The 12,228-nt window shown below is 26.9% G+C and overlaps 1 protein-coding gene across 1 annotated transcript in view; it reads right to left on the bottom strand.

Annotated features, from left to right (window-relative positions):
- The window catches only part of LOC107453715 (kyphoscoliosis peptidase), a 70,622-nt gene extending 58,827 nt beyond the window's left edge, over positions 1 to 11,795 (bottom strand). The window contains exon 1 of the mRNA XM_043041874.2: positions 11,504 to 11,795. The gene's annotated coding sequence lies outside the window, so the exon portion shown is untranslated. The remainder of the gene's footprint in view (positions 1 to 11,503) is intronic.
- Between the last annotated feature and the right edge of the window lie 433 nt (positions 11,796 to 12,228).

Here is a 12,228-nt window from a genome sequence, read left to right as displayed (position 1 = left end):
TTCACTATTGAAACATTTTTAAAGCATAAATAAATGATTAAAGCATGAAGCTGCCTTTACGAAAACATCACAGTTGATAATTTATTTTTGTTTGCGTTGTGGCATAGGAAATATCAAATATTTGTTAAAAACATCAAATTTTCTTTTCAAAATTCGCTTTGTAGATTAAAATCAATAAAATATTTAGAGTAAAAACTTCTCATGTTATTATTTTACAACGATAAAATAATAACGTTAATAACATAATAACAGTTGATAATTTATTTTTGTTTGCATTGTGGCATCAAAAACATCAAATACTTGTTAAAAACATCAAATTTTCTTTTCAAAATTCGCTTTGTAGATTAAAATCAATAAAATATTCAGAGTAAAAACTTCTCATGTTATTATTTTATAACTATAATAAAGCGAAATATTTAAGAAGAATAAAAATATTTTTGTAGAAACATTATAAAAACGTCAGATTTGAAAGTTCCTTTTTAAATATTTAAGTTATAAAATATTCAGAATAAAAACTTTTGAAACTGTAGTGTTATAGAATATTTTTGAAAAATAAAATCTTCCTTTGCGTTATGAAGTTTTAAAACTTCAAGTGTTTGTAATTTGAAAGCTCTCTTTTACGATTAAATTAATCAATATACATTAAGAAATGTTTTCATTTTGTGACATTTAGAACTCTACTTTTATAAAATACGTTTGAAAAATAAAATTTTATTTTATGTTATGAGAGTATAAAAACGTCAGATGTTTGTAATTAAGAAAATCATTTTAAAACATTAAAGTCAAAATATTCAAAATGAAAAGTTTTAATTTCATTATATTTAAAACTGCAATGTAATATAATAATTTTGAAGCATAAAATTTTGAAACAGGACAAAAACTAAAATACTAAAGTGCTTCAGATTTTTTTGCTGCACCGTAATATAATTTTTTTTCTGTAAAATACTATACCAAATTTTTACAGTAATTATTATTGTGAAACTGATGGTATATCAAATTGTTCCCTAACACATTCTGGTAAAAATGGATTTTATAGTTAAAACTGCCGATACCCACAATGCAGATACTTTTTCAGTAATTTGATCCGGATTTTTTTACAGTGTTCTGCATAATTAAACTGATATGATTCCATGACATATTTATCGAAAATAGTTTTGAATAAGCTTTAAAAAGAACATTTCATCCCAATCAACATAATACTTTACTATTTGAAATTTTAAAAAAATTCATGCCGTCTTCTAATTTCATTGTCACTTCTATTGGCTAACTTCCATACAGCCTTAACTATAATCAAATTAGTACTAATGCCATACAAATGTATTGGAGCCTGAAATACTATTAAGGATATGTATGAAGTAAAAAGATGCGTGTGATAGTTAGATAAGTACCAATGATTAATATTATTACCATCACAATCTATAGCATTTTAACAGATGAAGTAATGCAGTCATTTTTTTTTAACTTCATGTGCTTGTAACTGTATATACTAACTGTTTGTTCTGGGATTTTTTAATAATTAAAATATAAGTGTTCCTTCTGGTAATTTAGCTTTACATTTTTTTTACACTTTTTTTAATAATTTATTACTTGGTTTATGCAATAATATGATTAATTTTCAGCAACAGTATCAATGTTATGTTGTAAGAAGCATGGATATATAACAATGTTTTTTAATGCTAGATAATTTTAACCAATAATACAAATATATATATCTTACTAATAGAAGGTTTCAAGTCTACTCAAATTTAGTTTAAAAGTAATTTATCAGAAGTGGAAAAAATATAACTATAGTTTTGCTTTTAAATTCTACAAAACAAAAGACTACAATATTTCGAATCGATTTGAACTTGAAACGGGTATCATTTCATCTAAATTTCTAAGATAAAAGTTTGAAAAGAGAAAACAAACGATAAATAAATAAATAATATTTTAAGCAGTTAATTAGTAAAGTTCTTTGAAAAATAACGCTAGTTTGGAAAAAATTTATGAAAGCTGTGTGTCTTTTTTTACCAAAAACTGTTTTATAATAATATTTCCGAAATTGTATTAAAAGATTATCAACGTATTATTTCAATTTTAACCAGAAATAAGCTGGATTCAAGATGGCAATCAAGAATTATATTTTTAATTCATATTGCTTACAAGAAAATGCAGTTCCCTTAATAAAATTATCATTTTCTATCACACAAATATTTAACAGGCAATATATATACAACAATATGTATACCGCAATACAACTATATATATACTGCAATTTGTATACAATAAACTGAATTTAATTTGCCCACATACATTTATTTTCAAATATTTCTATCTATTTTGAATAATGGTGATAAAGAAATTATATAAAAAGTACCTACAATAACTGATCTAAGACACTGCAATGGTTTGTCAGCTAATGATGAACTCTATTATTCCTTCAATTTATTCTGATTTACTTAAAACTTTAGTTGCATTTATAATAAAAAATTTTTTGGTTAAGTGTAAAATATTTTTAATAAAGTGGCAATAAATTTAGGGAAAAATCTTTTAAGAATCACAACTTATCATGTAATTAACATAAGGCAATGATTAACTACATTAATTGTTTTAAATTTTAATCAATTGTGAGTCAATCGTAAAATTGTATCTTATTACTAACTTTGAATGAATGTCCTATATATAGAATATGCTGCTTTCAGTGTTAGATATCGTAACTTGGCTTGTCCAAGTGTCATTAGAAGCAGAAACACAAACATATTTAAGAATACAATTACAAAAATACAGGAATCATTCCCATATTAACACAATTGAAATATTCTCTGTTTATGTCAACAAAAGATAAATTATTTAATATCAATTACATTACGAATTTTCTCTTTCTTTTTATTTAATTTCTTAGTTAAGAAATAATACACCCTTGTGCAAATTAATTGAAACAAACTTTTTTTCGTGTTTTTTAAAGAAGATGTTTTGGTGTTGTTTCGGTTACAATGGGGTTAGACCTTTGCAGCCTATTGACGGTATGATGCTTTCTGAGTAGTACTTTACTATTCTGGGTAAAAAAGTTGTTCCAGAGTTGAAGAAACGATACCCTGATGGAACAGGGATTTTTCAACAGGATTTATCTCCTTGCCATATGTCCAAAATTGTCAAGAAATTCATGTCTGAGAATCAAATTGAGACATTGGAATGGCCAGGGAACTCTCCGGATATCAACCCAATTGAGAATCTCTGGGCCATATGCAAGAATCGCCTGTTAAATATGGACTGTACAACTATGAAGAAGCTAATCACGGCGTTAATTCATGTGTGGTACAAGGACACAAATATTATAAATGACTGTAAAAAATTAGTGGAATCCATGCCGAATCGTGTCCAAATGTTAATAAAGTGTCGTGGAGATCATATTACGTACTAAAAATTTTTGAGTTTGCATAAATTGTACTAAAGATTTTTGAGTTTGCATCTCTTAGTTTTCTGAATTTATTGAGCTTGTTTCAATTAATTTGCACAAGGGTGTATATATTTAAGAAAAGAAACATTTTAAATATAAAGCTAAAATTGTTTACGCGTTAGGGATAACTAATTAGTTTCAAAGCAAGGCAAATCAAAAACTGAAAAATCACTATTAAGAAAAGCTGCACTAGGAATTATTATTAAAGAAAAGACGCATTAATTAAGAAAAGACGCATTAGGAATAACTAATTAATTTCAATGCAAGGCAAATCAAAAACTGAAAAATCTGTATTAAGAAAAGCGGATTTTAAGCAAAAAGAAAAAATCTAATTTTATTGTCTGATGAAACTTCTAACAATCACATTTAAAGTTTGTTTTCTCCGTCAATCAAACAGGTTTTGATGTTTTTATTATTTTCTTCTTCAATAGAAATTTGCATGACTTTGATAACATTTTTGTGTCTCTTTGCTTAAATATTATTTCATTATGCTTCTTCTACATTTTTGACAAGGGTTCTAAAAATACTCGTTAAAAGCAGGTGTTACAGAACATCCTATATATTATTCATTAATACTGTTGTTTGTATGTAATCCAAGAGACTAATGTCATTAAGAATGAAAATTAAGAATATAATTTTGGGTCCCTATGCGTAAAAAAAAAATTTATTAAATTTATATTTTTTTTAACAATATAGCGGAAACAACGGATATTATAATAACGCACTTGCTCTTAACATATACTTAATCTATTTTAAAACATTCTTAATCGATTTTAAAAAAACCCTAATAAATACATCTTCTAATTAAACATTATTTATGCTAAAAAACTTTTTCATATACACGTAAAGAAATAAGTAACATTTCGCGTGACTTCAGTCCCTTTCTTATCGTCTTCAAAAACACTAAAATACCTTTAGCTACGATTAAAGTATAAAAATGGCTAATACATATTGGTATTGAAATCAGCTTCGATTAAGGCGTGTGTAATGACACAGTTAAGGTCATTAAAGAAGATTTTACTAGAAAAACCATTGGACCAGGTAGTTTACTCATGCTCGCAGTAATGTACCTAAAATATTGATTTATCATTGTACTATTAAGTAAAAAATATATATATTTCAGTACCAATGCACTCTAGATTAGTGTTTTGCGTTTACTTGATCATCTATTTCCATTGTCAAAAACTTGTATGAGTTTTTTTTTTTTTCATTATTTTTATATTAAGATTATTATTAAAATCCATATAATTTAGGAAAAATTATTGTTTACTTCGAAGAATCGATATTTTTTTGTTATGTATTTACAAGTCCTTGTTTAAATTAGTTTTTATCAAGAATTATAAATTATCATTCATAATACAGTATAATATTGTTTGATAAATATAAAAAAAAATTAGGTACTCTTTTTCAAACTTGTTTTGCAACATAATTATTAAAAAACAAAATTAACTTTCTCAAAGTAATTGTCTTAAAAATCAATTATATAATTCATTTTATTTCGCAAATAATTCTTGAAAAGGCATTTATTTAAGAATCAAATCGTATTTTGTTCAAAATAAATTGATTCCTTATTTATCAAGAAATGTATTGTTCATTTCAAATAATTATTGTTTACTCCAAAATATCGATGTTTTTTTATGTTATTTATTTACTAGGTTTTGTTTAAAATAGTTTTTTTTTATTAAGAATTATGAATTATCCTACATAATGCAGTATATTGCTGATGTTGTATCATAAATATAAAAATTACGTTCTCTCTTTTAAAATGGTTTATAATATAATTATTAAAAAACAACATTAATTTTTTCTGAGTATAATTATTTTAAAAATAAACTACATTAAAATAAACTTAAAAATAAACTATAATTTATTTTATAGCAAAAATAATTCTTGGAAAGACATATATTTAAGGATTAAATAGTATTTTGTTCAAAGCAAATTCATTCCTTATTTATCAAATAATTATTGTTTATTTTGAATAATTTTAGTTTATTTCTGAGAATTGTTGCTTTTTTGTAAAAACTGTAGATTATGAAAAAAAAATCTTTTGTTAAGGTTTGCAGAATAATTACACTCTATGATAGGCTAAAGCAATCTTAAAATGTATAAATTGAAATTCGCAGAATTAAAACTAAAGGAGTTAAACACTCCGCAAAAAGAGTTAAACACCCCGCGATAAATTTCGCGATTTTACTTTACAATTCGTGAAGCAAAATTTGTAGTCATTGTGCATGCGCACTTGATGTAGACTTGCACAATTCAACATAAATACTACATAAGTACTTTTTTCAATTATTTAATTAAATAGTTTAATCAAGAAAGAAAACAAATGACTGCCAATTTAGAAAAAAAACGTTTGAAAACGTTTTTTATCAAATGCATTATATTTTTTTGGGAATGAAGAAAACTTTTTTTAAGTTTTTATTTCAGAATTATTTTTTGTAAAACAAATATTTTTTTTATTATTAAAATCAGTTATTTATTACATGTTTCAAATATCTTCGATACTCTGCGTGATAGTATCAAGTGCTGTTTTAACAATAATAATCCGTAATCGTGCAATTTCATTTTAACGTTCTAAATCCTTTATTCATCTTTTTTTTGTTGTTTCCATGTTTTCCTTTCAGAATCGGCCACTGAGATGGGTTGGTACCACTTTCCATATATTTTATTTTATTCAGAAAATTTAAAGTTACAATTGCATAATTATATTAATAGTATTTAAATTAAATTGCGTGATCCTTTATTCGCCTAAATCCTTTTTTGGTTTTGGTTTTAATGTTTTCCTTTCAGAAAACAACCGGCCACTAAGATGTGTAAGTACCAGTTTCTACATATTTCATTTTATTCAGAAAATTTAAAGTTACAATTGCATAATTACATTAATAGTATTAAAATTAAATTGTGTAATTCTTTATTCATCTAAATCCTTTATTCGTCTTTTTTTTGTGTTAATATTTTCCTTTCCAAAAGCAATCGGCCACTCAGAAATGTTGGTACCACTTCCTATATATTTTATTTTATTCAGAAAATTTAAAGTTACAATTGCATTATTGTATTAATAGTATTTAAACTAAATTGTGTAATCATGAAATATTGTTATGATTGCACAGATTATAATTAGATAGTGCGTGCATTTTTATCTTTGTGGATGTGTGACCATATTAAGTGATGCTTTGGTAATAATAATAATAATCTAGAATCCTAGAATTTGAGTTTAACATACTTGAACACTTACAATTTTTTTTAATGCGTTAAGAAAGCAATCGGTCACTTAGAACTGTTAGAACCACTTTCATTTAAATTAAACTATGCGTCGTTATGTGTTAAGTTATGTATTTAAATTAATTGTGTAAATATATCAAGTTTTGTTTTTGTTACCATTGTTACTCGCATGATTAGTTAAGAAAAAGTTTAGTATAGTTTATTAATGATCTACAATCATATAATTTTAACTCTTCAATTTTTATTTACGTATGATATTTTGCTTTTAAAAAGCTTATTAATGACTCAAAACAGTCGGAGCAACCTTTTATGAATGCTTTTTTCTTCGGAAACTTATGTTACGATTTCGTAATCAGATTAATGGTTTTTAAATTAGATTGCACAAATAATGAATTGTTATAACATTAAATAATGAAAATTTTAACGTTAATAATACACTTTTGTTATTTTAGTTGTTTGCAAAATCATTCTTATGAATATTTTATGATACATATTTGCCTTAATAACAAATATAAATGATCGCAAAAGTGATTAGGTGGGAAGGTACTTTATTTACGTCACACTGGAGCCTGCATAATGGGCTATTGGAGCGGGTCTGGGAAACATCCCTAAGGACGATTGCAATTTTTTGATCCTTTGCTTGACACTTGCCATTTTTTGCCAGTTTTTGGCACTTGCCATTGCAAAATTTTTGATCCTCTGCAGAAGGGATAGAAGGGATTTGGATAAACTTTAAACTCTATGAATATTTAATATGATACGAATGAACTCAATGAAATCAAAATTTTCTTTTTTTTTTCGTAAAAATCCCTATCTTTGCAATACAGAAGTAGTAGAAAACAATTTAAAAACTTATAAAAAGAGCAGACAAATAATTGTTTCGCATATTATAAATTGTAATGCTAGAAACTATCACTACTGTGAAATTTTAACTACTTGTAAAATATGAGATTTAAGTGGATATTTTTATGAGAAACTAGCATATAATATGAAATAAACTAAACTTGTACAGAAAAATATGGTATATTCATGTAGAGCATGAAAGAACAAAATTCTAATTTATAACCATTTTTTTTCTTTCATTTATATGATTAGAAACGGAATTTGCAGAGAATCTCAAATTTTTTGAGGAAATGTTATGCATAAGAATAATAAAGTACTACTTTGAACTGGTAGACTTAACTGATATTCAGTGAGCTGATACTCTATGAAATTTTTTTTTATCAAATTATGGCAAAAAGTACCGCAGTCAGGGTGTCGGTACTTTTTATCATAAAATCCATCTTTACCGAAACATGTTACGGATTAATAAAACTGATATATCATAATTTTTACATTAAGAATTGCATTAAAATCACTGAATCACTCTAATTATATAAATATTACTGCAAAACTTAGAGTAAAAATGAATTTTACGGTAAAATAGAGTTTACGGAAGATGTGCTTGTACAAAAATTTTTACAGTGTACTGCTTTGAAATGATATACATGTATGAATGAGCAATTTAAAACTTATAAACATCATCTTTTACTATCCCCATTAATTTAAGGGCTACTTTTCTTTGAATCTCGGCTTGGTTCATGAACAAATTGAAATAAACTAATGATTTTAGTACATTTCCGTTGCAATATTTGAACTTTTCACTTTCTGTTTCTCCTCCGGATTTTATTCATAAAAATTGTATAAGGTTACTAAATTACGATTAAGGTAGAATGCCACACTGCTTCAAAAATATTTAGAATATTATAATGAGCAAAAATGCACGCATTTCTTTGAAAATTATTCAGAACGCTTGAAATAAATTGAAATTATTAACACTTGAAAAGATTGAACATTGCTTGGAAAGTCTGAAGAGGCCAGTCTGGCTCCTTCGCTATTGTTTAAGGGTAGATTACTTAGACATCTGAAATCTTAAAATATAATGATAAGTAATTTAATAGGAAATATATTAAAGACTCGGTCATCAAAATTCTATGGAATTTTATTCAATTTGATTAACGAAAACATTTGATTAAATGAAACGCTAACTTTTCGAATATACTTATGTAGTTTCTTAGCTTATTAAGTTTCCTTATCTCTATATATATAAATATTGAAGATATATTGAAATTTTTTAATGAAACTAGGATACTTTATACTTACCCAAACCTACCTGAGATTATGAGGTACCTACCAAAATATAGATCTAAAGTTATATACATCCTTTTATTATAGATATAAGGTTATGTACATACGTTTCTATAAGGCTAACGTATAAATGATTAAATGGGCATATAAATTGAATCAAATTATGACAAGTCAAAAATACTCAATGCTTTGAGTAATTTTTTTTAATAACGAAGCAATAAAAGCGATATATTCCAAATTGACTCCATCCATCTTTCTAGAAGGGGGATATTTGAAAACGGTAAAAATTTTGAGCTGATGTGCTTCAAAATTTAACATAGCATCGATGTAAGTTGCGTTTATAGCATTAAATATGTTTTTGAAACATTTTCGCATTATATTATACAGTAAAATGTTCTAAAAGTCAAGATTTAATATTTAATTGATGAAAAACTACGGATGCAATAAAGAAGTCCTATGTATTACAGAAATTACATTGGTTGTATATGGTTTGAAATTTTATGACTTATTAATAATAAGTGAATCGTATTAAACTATTACTGATTTTGCGAGCATAAAAATACTATTTTGATAAAACACCATTTGAAATAAGCGAAATATAATTTCGCTCAATAGCTGACAAATACAAAACGTTCTGCATCTTCCTTATTTATAGGTATTTTTTTTAAGACTTTCAGGGCAGAGTTTTCACATTTACCTTTTGCACAGTGTCCCAAAACAGTCATAATGTCTTTTGAATAGTTCCTGAGAAAATAGTCGCATTTTTGGAATTTGATTTCTCAGGAACTATTCGATCGATTTTGTCTTCTGTCATGTAAAATTACATTCTTTAAAATGATCCTTAAAATTCAAAATTTTTTAACAATTATAAGATAAACTAATAAAAAATGTGTACTAAAAGTTATTTTTCGCATGGAATTATCTTTAAATAAACGAATTTTATATTTGTGTGCAAAAATTCTTCAATGCGCTTAAAAAGTTCTCGATATATTATGAACTAAGCAAAAAATAAAAAAATTAACATTAAGGGGTCCAAATTTTGGACCGCTTTCCTGGCCAAACTATTGGGGTCATATTTCTCAATATTTCCTAATATATAGCTATAGTGCGTCTACCTTCTATATTTCGGATATTAGAAATCCGAATCCGTTGGAAAAAAAAGCTAGGCTTATTTAGAGAAAGTATGTTTTTGTGTCTGATTTCGTAACTTAAAATATTTTCTGCATTAATTAGTTGGCATATTTGAGTTAGGTTCCTCATACCATTAGGATAGAACCCTAGAACGTGGAAATTCCATCATTAGATTAAAACTTAGTCAGGATGATCTTTTCTTAAGTGCACTCTATTGTTTTAAAACTTTTATCGTTGTTCTCTTTAAAAATTAGTAACAATGAATTTTGCATACTTGGTAATAGTATCAAACGCTTTTCTGAGGTAGACTTTCTGAAGTTGTTATTTCTTAGAAAATGTTAAATCAATTTTTTTAGTTACAAATCAGAACCCAAATGTGCCAAAAATTATACTTTGTTACAGAAAAAAAATTTGCGTCGTAATTTTTAAATTTAATGTGGTAGGTACTAATTAATTAGCAGATCTAAATTACGTAATTAAAAGCACGAGTTAATTAAGGTACGTTCAGTAAACAATTGTCCGCGGTCGACTAGATCCGGAATCTCTTAGCCTTTTGAAAAAATTGAATGAAACTTAAAAACCTACTGTTTAAAAGTTTCGATAAGAAAAACTAAGCATATATTTAAAAAATTTTCTTTAAAAATAGATTTTTAAAAAATAGATTGAATTTTAAAATAGACTGTCGTTTTTTTAAATAGATTGTTGTATTTCTTTAAAGTTCATGTGGTTATTACTAATTTATTTGCAAATCTAAATTACGGAATTCAGGTCGCGAGTTAATTAAAGTTAGATCAGTGGAGACTAGTCCTCTGATGAATGGATTCGGATCCTCTCTGCTTTTTACAAATAAAAAATTAAATTAAAAAAAAAAAAGAACTCCTGTCTCTAAAAGTTTTGATAAGAGAAACTTCGAGTCTAGAGACGAAGTGGCTCAGCGAAGAGAGCGTTCGCTTTCCAATGAGGTGAACCGGGTTTGAATCGTGCACCCGGCTCGCACCGACCGCATTACTGACGTAAAATATCCTCAGTGGTTAACGGATCATGGGTTAGAATCTCTTTGCCTTCAGGCTAAAGTGGGAGTTTTTTGTGGTTTTCCTCTCCATGTAACGCAAATACGGGTTTGCGACAAAAACTCATCCACGGTGGCTAATTTCACCCAACACTTGATCCAGGAGGTCCCTTGTCTTCTGGATTGAGTTCAAAATTATTAGACAGCGGAGTTAAACATTAGTAGTTGTAAATTCAAATTAGCTGTTCAACGACGGTTGCAAAATAAAAATATAAAAACTCCGAGTCTGATTTTTTAAATAGTGCATCTTATTTGTTTCGTTAATTTTGTTTTTATCCAACAATAAATCAAATAATGACTGAGTAATCTTTCGAAATTTAAGAAAAAATTTTTTTTATTTATTTATTTTCTCAAATCATTCGTTTTGCTTACTTGTTTCTTTAATTTTAATTTCACATAACAATAAATTAAATAAAGAAGGGACAATGTTATTAATCACTTTTCCACACTATAACGCAATCCACACAATAACATATAATACCTGCAATTAAAATGCAAAAAAAATGCACACTTACTGTCTTATCCTGGATTTATTTTAGCCCAATTCGGGATAGTGTCCATCGCTTTGCGTATCATATTCTCAAATATGATACAGCTCCTGATACAAAAGGCAAAAACACATCCACACTGCTTTATTAACAACTATATCCATGATACCAGTTGGATGAAGCAAACGAAATTTCAGAAATACGAGTCACTTTATTGCGAAATTCCCACGGACAGTAGTACGCTTCAACTGAAAAACTCTACAGGTTTTCGCCACGCGGAGTAGCCTGACGTGCGTCCTCCGGTCTTCAATTACAGGTTTTTTTTTCTTTCTCATTTAACCTGTCGTTGCTCTGTTTGAGAATTGTTGTGTATGTTTCAACCATCACCATGACTACTGCACTTGCGTACTAACTTAGAGAATCAATAGGGATGAATATGTCACCATAAGTTTTTTTGGCATCAATAATAATGCATGCTGTCTAAAAATCAAATAATGAAAAAAAAATACGTGCATATTTGGGTGTAAAAAGCAAATCCTTAAATAAAATGGAGGCCAACTATAAAATGTTCTTTCGATTGTTGATTTGTTCTTGTTAAAAGTTGTGGCTTTTACTGGCTGTCAAACGGCCTTGCCGGTATTGTTGGAAACTTTTCTTTGGTCGTCAAGAGGCGGAGTTTCTTTTTCAAACTTTTACTTTTTAGTTTCGAGATGAAAAATGTTTTATTTCTTGTCTCACTAATCTAGTTTATT

The sequence above is a fragment of the Parasteatoda tepidariorum genome, chromosome 6, assembly GCF_043381705.1.
Source record: "Parasteatoda tepidariorum isolate YZ-2023 chromosome 6, CAS_Ptep_4.0, whole genome shotgun sequence".
Lineage (NCBI taxonomy): Eukaryota > Metazoa > Arthropoda > Arachnida > Araneae > Theridiidae > Parasteatoda > Parasteatoda tepidariorum.
The sequence above is the reverse complement of the archived record's forward strand: the minus strand, read 5'-3'. Positions and strand labels throughout refer to the sequence as shown.